General features: G+C 41.7%; 1 pseudogene across 1 annotated transcript; it reads left to right on the top strand.

Moving 5' to 3' along the window:
* Positions 1-5280: 5280 nt before the first annotated feature.
* Positions 5281-7693, top strand: LOC116534114 (annotated as a pseudogene). The gene is made up of 2 exons (XR_004261595.1): positions 5281-5873; positions 6145-7693. The product of XR_004261595.1 is annotated as a major facilitator superfamily domain-containing protein 1-like (transcript).
* The last annotated feature ends 227 nt before the right edge of the window (positions 7694-7920 follow it).

Consider the following 7920-nt stretch of genomic DNA (forward strand, 5'->3'; position numbering starts at 1 on the left):
CTGCCATGCCTGGCTCTGACTACAGGTTTAACACTTGATTGTTTTGTATTAGACATTGAGTTACTGACTCTCAGCTCCAAACCCACCCTTTGCTACTCTGCTTTATGATGCTGGGACTGGGACTCTGCAGACCACGTTTCTACCCTGTCCACTGGCTCTCAGTTTAGGTTCTTGGATGGGGTGTGAGAGGAAGAAAGCCTTGGGCATTTCTGCATCCTCTGTCCAAGGATGACCCCAGCAGCAATAGTGGACTCCGGAGTCCCCTTGGTTTCAGGTGGCAGGTGTTCCACACTCCTGGGATCAGCCTCGTTGCACCCCTAGTACCTACCAACTGGAGCCCCTTCTTTAGACATCTGTGTTCAAGCTCCAGCAGGCCTCCCTCCTCAGAGATTCTAAATTCTAATAATCCCAGTCATTTCTTCTGCTTCCCAGCCCTTGGGCTGGGAGCTGCTTTGTCAATTGCTGCTGTTAGATTCCTCAGTGCTCCCTTTTTCTCTGCCCAGTACTCAGTTAACGATTCTTTGTAACAAGGTCTCTCTGTTAAAATAACTGGTAGAGTTTCTGTCTCCTGATGGGGCCCTAACTAGACACACCGTTTATTTCTTTAAAATACAGTTTAAAAAGCCCCATTTGTATCATTTTCCCTCCTCTGGTCTTTATTCTCATCTTGTGAAGCAGGGTGTCTTAATGTTATCGGGGAAACTGAGGCTCGGGCAGCTTTGGCCATGTTTCGAAGTTCCTTCAAGTTGCAAGTGATGGAGCCTGAAGGACTCCAGGTTCTTTGACCCCAAGGACACTGCCCGTCCTTCCAAAGCCTGACTGCCTGTCCTAATTACAAGGGAAAAATGTAGGACTCCCACCTTGACTTACAAAAATGAGGCTACTGTGTGTATTATTACAAGCATTATAAAAATTATGCTTTAAATGATATATTTTTTGGAAATGAAAAGACAAGAACTAGAATTTGTTAATACGTCTTCATGATAAGTTCCAAAATCTCAATAAAATAGGATGTTCTATGAGGCTTGCAGCACTAAAAAAAATTTACTGTGAAAATGATGTAGGTTCTTGTTTATTTTTTGTTCTTCTCTGTAAGACATTTTATTGGTTGTATATTTTAGGGGCAAGTAATTTAGTTGTGTATTGTTCTGTATGTCTTGTATTTATAAGAGTTTTGAAGTGCATAAATAATATGTATGTTCATCTGTAGTATCAAGGAATAGGGTTTCTCTTTACTTGAATATTCTGTTGGAGTGACTGTAATTGTTATATTCGTTAATCATTTGAAAACAATTAGAATAGTGTGGCAAACATATAGTATTTACAGTGTGCCATGCGCTGTTCTAAGTGCTTTACATATATTAAATTAACTTTAGTAATTTCCACAAAAACCCTGAGAGCAGATAGTATTATAATCTTTTTAACCAGTGATATCATATTTTTTTCCATTGATACCATTAAGGCATGGGGAGAATAGGAAACTTGTACAGGGTCATACAACTGACAAGTGTGAGAGCTGGGAATTGAACCATAGTATCTGGCTCCGGAGTTCTTGGTCCTATGCAGTATACTGAATCTAAGATCACTTCTTTTTTGAATCTGCAATTATCGTAGTCAGGTTATTTATGAGTGCTGGAAAATAAGAAAGAGAATGGCAAAGCCAAGTAGAGCATATAAACATGATGGTCCAGTGCTACTTTAACAAAGGGATGCCCCCACCCCCAGCGCTTAGGGAGTATGATGGATTGATTGTCTTAGTAGCCCCAATTATTCATGCCTCTTTTTTTTTTTTTTTTTTTTTTGAGATAGATAGGGTTTTGCTCTTGTTGCCTAGGCTGGAGGGCAGTGATGTGATCTCAGCTCACTGCAACCTCTACCTCCCAGGTTCAAGCGATTCTCCTGCCTCAGCAACCTGAGTAGCTGGGATTTCAGGCATGTGCCACCACACCTGGTTGATTTTTGTATTTTTAGCAGAGATGGGATTTCACCAGTTGCCCAGGCTGGTCTCGAACTCTTGACCTCAGGTGATCCACTCGCCTAAGCCTCTTAAAGTGCTAGGATTACAGGTGTGAGCCACTGTGCCCAGCTTTGCTGTTCTTTAAACTACTTGTTCCCAGTAGCCTTCCTTGCTGACATCTTTTTTTTTTTTTTTAATATTCCAGTTTATCTTTTGTTAGTAAGACCCTATATTTAAGGGTAAGTGTCGCATAGCGTTTGCAAAGTCTTTAAGTTCAGAACCTCTGATGTTGGACTCCCTGGGTTCAAATTTGGACTCTGCCCTTAATCAGCTATGTGGTCTTGGGAAATTTACTTAATCTCTGTAAGCGTCGGCTTTCTCATATGCAAAGTCAAGATAACAGTACCAACCTCATAGCATTGTTGTGAAGATTGAGTGATGAGAGACATGTAAAATGCTAGGCACAGTGCCCAGCAAGAAGTAATCACTCAGTAAATGTCAGCTGTTGTTGGTACCTGATAAAGGATAATACGTACCTAGTGGTCCTAAAAAAACACAATAGATACTCATCATTATGCAGAACATAAAGAACGTAATTAAGAACTTGGCAACTGAAAAAATATAGCATACAGTTTCATACCTATTGTGTGATCCTAGGAACAAGCCGCTTGTTCTTTTCCCTTTAGTTAGTATTCAAAATTAAGGGAAAATTGTCCACTTTTGATGACTGGGCATTGTAAAAATGGGTCACAGTACAAAGCCTTACATAGTCAAATGACTCAAATAGTGTTGAAATGGTCATGTCATGGCATTAGTGGCTCTTCCCTGCTCACCCTGGCTGACAGTTGTCTCTCCCCTCTTGAAGATTTTGGTATGGGATGTGTTGTATGATCAGTGTTGTGCAGGCCTATGTGGCTCAAAGCAGGGTGAGCTTTTTGACGTATGGGACCACGTCTGATTCATCCACCAGTACATCACTGTGCTTGACATGAAGAAGGCTCCTGTGAGTATGCACAGGCTGGAATCAATCGTGTTGTGAGGACGTAGGGTGACATAGTTAGAGGTTTCCTAAGAACTGGGAAATGGACATTTACACATGGAGAGTTGAACTTTAAATTCCACACATACTGGATCAGAAAAGAGAGGTGCAAAAATGCAGCGATTTTAGCATGAAGACTCAGGTCACCTGTCTTGGCTGGCCTGGGCTGCTGTAACACATTATCATAGACTGGCTGGCTTAAACAAAAGAGAATATTTCTCGCAGTTTTGGAGCCTAGGAAGTTCTACATTAGGGTGTCAGCATGATTGAGTTCTGCTGGGGGCTCTTTTTGTGGTTTTCTGATGGCCGCCATCTTGCTGTGTCCTCACATGGTGGAGAGCAGAGAGAGAGGAAGCAAACTCCTATCTCTTTCTATGGGCGCACTCATTCCATCATGGCGGCTCTGCCATCATGACCTAATTGCCGCCCAAAGACCCCATCTCGAAATACCACCATATTAGGGATTATGGTTTCAAAATATCAATTTTTGGTGTGGGGGGGCAGGGGACATATTTAGTACACAGCCACTTAACACCTTACTTAGGATTAACCTTTAAAGAGAGAGTGGGACCATCAGAAGATGGCGCCGGTGGTGTCAGTGGTGGTTTGTTAGACTTGGTGGGATGGCAAAGGTGACAGATATTGTCAGGATCCCACCCAGCTTTCATCAGTGTGGGAGTCATAACTGGTTCCTGGGTCCATTGGTCAAGTCATGACCATGGTGGAGGTAGTCACCATTGACTATATAAGTCTGGCACCACCTAGGCTCCAGCTGCATGCTCACCAAGCCTGTGGGTAAGCCTGCCTATGGGGAAATCATGGAGTGGTGATATGGACTCAAGTATTCTTGTTCTTATGTGTGTGGGTGGAACAAAAGCTGCCTACATCTTCATCCCTGGGAACTGAATATTCGGTGTTACATGGCAAAGGCAAATTAAGGTTGCAAATGGGATTATGGTTTCTAGTCAGCTGACTTTAAATTAGGGAGGTTATTCTGAATTATCTGGGTGGGCTCAAGGTAATCACAAGCATCTTTAAAAGTGGAAGAAGGAGGAAGGAGACAGAAGAAGAGTGAGGTTGGAGGATGTGATGTGAGCTGAGAAGAATCCAGCCCGCTATTACTGGCTTTGAAGACAGAGGAAGGGGCCATGAACCAGGGAGTGGAGGCAGCCTCTGGAAGCTGGAGGAGCAAGAATAGGGATTCTCCTTAACAGCCCCCAGAAGTCATAGTCTTGCCAACAGTGCGACCCATGCCAGGCTTCTGATCTGCTGAACTGTAAGGTCATACACTGGTAGTGGTGTAAGCCGCTAAGTTTGTGGTAATTTATTAAGCAGCTATTGGAAACGAATACACCACAGCAGTGATTTCTTAGTGTAAATGAGTAAATTAACATTTTTATTTGTTTCAGCTTCAAGGTATGTGGTTTAAACTCTCCATGGGATGGTACAATCTGATTTCTGACTCTGCAAAGCTGACCAGACTTTGCCCCTTGCAGTGAACTGAATGTTTGTGTCCCCTCTAAATTCAAATGTTGAAGTCCTGCCTTCAAATGTGATGGTATTAGGAGGTGGGGCCTCTGGGAGGTGCTTAGGTCATGAGGGTGAAGCCCTCATGAATGGGATTTTTGCCCTTGGAAAAAGGACCTCAGGGAGAACTCTGATTTTTTTTTTTTTTTTTTTGCCATGTGAGAATACAGGGAGAAGATGGCCGTCTATGACCCAGGAAGTCCTCACTAGACACCAAGTCTGCCAGCACCTAGAACTTGGATTCCTCAGTCTTCAGAACGGTGAGAAGTCACTGTCTGTTGTTTAAGGCACTTGGTCAATGGTATTTTTGTTATAGCATCCTGAACAGACTAACATATGCCTGGCCTACCCTCCACTAGGAGACTGTAAGAATCACCATCACATATTGGGAGCGTCTATGTGTTGAGTGCTTTACTAGCGCGTTGCCTAGAATCCTCTCTATAGCCCTATGAATTAGGTATGGTTTTGCCCATTTTATAAATGTGAAAACTGTGGTTCAAGTTGAGCCACACAACCACGGTGAGGTGATGTGGATTTAAACCCTGGTCTGGGTTCTCCACTCAAGTTCTTTTGAAAACCCTAGCTGCCTCACTGCCATGCTGTCTCTGAGAAGACTCTGTCTCTTGGAGAACCATCAGCCTCGTTCGTGGCATGATGCATGAAGAAAAGCAGCCAGGCAGGAGTGGGACAGAAAAATCTCCCATCAGGCCACTGCTTCCTGCCAGGTCTTGGAATTGCCACCACTTTCCCCTCTCCAACTCCTGCGGCCGCAATGGAGGAGGAGGATGAGGAAGACTGGGCCCTGCTTGTAGGTGGCCCTGACGAGGCCAACAGAGGTGCCCTCACCGCCCCCAGGGCCCTGCCAGCCCTCTGTGACCCCAGTCGCCTGGCACACCAGCTTTTGGTGCTGTTACTGATGTGCATCCTTGGCTTCAGCAGCCATTTTTGCTATGACAACCCTGCTGCCCTTCAGACCCAGGTTAAATGGGATATGCAAGTGAATACCATGGAATTTGTGCTGCTGTATGCCTGGTGTTCTCGGCCCTACGTAGTTTTGTGTGTCTCTGGTGGCTTTTTGATAGACCGAGTATTTGGAATATGATGGGGCAGAATTGTTTTTAGCTGCTTTTTTGCATTGGGCAGGTTGGTTTTGCTCCGGGTGGAATATTTAATGTTTTTTGACTGATGGAATTTGGAAGATTTGTATTTGGGATTGGTGGAGAGTCCTTAGCAGTTGCCCAGTTGTACATATGCTGTGAGCTGGTTTAAAGGCAAAGAATTAAGCCTGGTGTTTGGACTTAAACTTAGCATGGCTAGAATTGGAAGTATAGCAAACACGAATCTCATAGGATGGCTGTATTCTTTTTTTTTTTTTATTATATTCTTTATTCATTAAATGTTGTTTATTGTTTTAATGAATACTACATTGAGTATTTTTATTTTATTGAATTTTATAGTATTTTAATGAATAATACATTGAGTCACCAAAGTTTTTTACAGTATGCTTTCAAATAGATGCAGGGCAAACTCCCTGTCATACTTATAAATTTTCTTTTTTTTTTTTTTCCCATTTATTTATTTTATTGCATTTTAGGTTTTGGGGTACATGTGAAGAACATGCATGGCTGTATTCTAAGACTGAAGCTTTGTTAGGCTCTGCTGGTCACACAATCCTTGGGGTCACACTTGTGATCAGGGGTGTAACGTGTATTCTTTCACTAATCTGTGCCTTGACTGTTGCCTACTTGGATCAGAGAGCAGAGAGAATATTTCATAAAGAACAAGGAAAAACAGGTGAAGTTATTAAATTAAATGATGTAAAGGACTTCTCCTTACCCTGTGGCTCATATTTATCATCTGTCTCTGCTGTTGTGTTGCCGTGTTGCGTTTTACTGGACTTGGGAATGTATTCTTTACAGAGAAATGCAGACTTTCTTCCCAGGCAGCAAGTGCAGTTAACAGTACTGTATACGTCATATCAGCTCCCATGTCCTCGGTATTTGGCTGGTGGATAAAACAGGGAGGAACGTCATCTGGGTTCTGCGTGTGATAGTAGCCACTCTTGTGTCCCACATGATGCTGGCCTTTACAATGTGGAACCCTTGGATTGCTAAGCGTCTTCTGGGAATTTCCGATTCATTGCTTGCGTATGCATTGTGGCCAATGGTGGCATCTGTAATTTCTGAACATCAGCTGGGAACTGCATGTGGCTTCATGCAGGTCCATTCAGAATCTTGGGTTGGCCATCATGTCCATCACTGCTGCTTTGATACTGGATTCTGGGGGCATTTGTTTTCAGAAGTTTTCTTCATCGTTTGTGTTTCTTTGTCACTTTTATCTGTGGTCTTATTCCCCTTGGTGAATCGTGCCCAGGGTGGAAACCTAAATTATTCTGCAAGACAAAGGGAAGAAATAACGTTTTCTCATACTGAATGAGAAGTTTAAAAGAACGTGTCATGAAAATGGGCTTAATACATCATTGGTTCGAAAACCTCCATTTATAAAAATGTAGAGTTTAGTCATTAGAAAAAAATGACAGACTGGAAAGTTATATTTACATCCAAATATACCTATTTCAAAGTGTATTTGTGAGGATTATTTTAGCTTGTGTCTTTTGTATTGTGTATTACTGAAGAATTCTACTTTTAGTAGGCTAATCAATAATGTAAGGGTTAGAAAATTGCTCTGGAACATCCAGGTGAATTTCAGGAAGGACAGTGAAAAATAGAAAACATTGGAGCTTCTGTTGAGATCATCTTCATTAAGTATATACCTTAGGGAGACCACCTTTTCTTTATCTTATAGCAGGAAAGGAACTTTTGAGGGGAATAGAAGGGCTGCGTTATACAAAATAAACAATGGCATTGTCATAGGCCTTCCTTTTAGTGATAGGGCATAATGCTAGGGAATATGTGAAGATGTTTTTATGAAGTCTCTTTCTGGTCATGACCAGTAGCTTGCACTCTACTCTCTAGTTATGTGGATTGCTGAGCAATGACTCTTGAATTTCTTATTTCTCTGTTACTGAGGACCCCAATCACGGACATAATTTTATAGTATGAACTTTCTGTACAGTTTTTCTTATAGTCTAATTAATAACTAAAAAGTGTCCTTCAAATTATGATATTTGGTTATTTATATGGATAAATAAAAACACTGCACAAGGAGTACTTGATGTCTTCTTTTGATTTTAAAAAATACAAAATCACTTATTTTAACTTTTATTCATGCAGAAGATTATCAAGAAGAAAAACCCAAGTTAGAATAAAGAAAACTTGCCCAATTACAGTCATTGAAAGATTATGGGGGTAGCTTTTTCTCCAGAGTAGAACTTTAAATAACATTTGTGGGTTTTTTTAAATATTAAACAAAATATGAATATGAAGCTTCTCTGATA

This window comes from Sapajus apella, unplaced genomic scaffold, assembly GCF_009761245.1.
Source record: "Sapajus apella isolate SASKATOON/1434 unplaced genomic scaffold, GSC_monkey_1.0 scaffold3, whole genome shotgun sequence".
Lineage (NCBI taxonomy): Eukaryota > Metazoa > Chordata > Mammalia > Primates > Cebidae > Sapajus > Sapajus apella.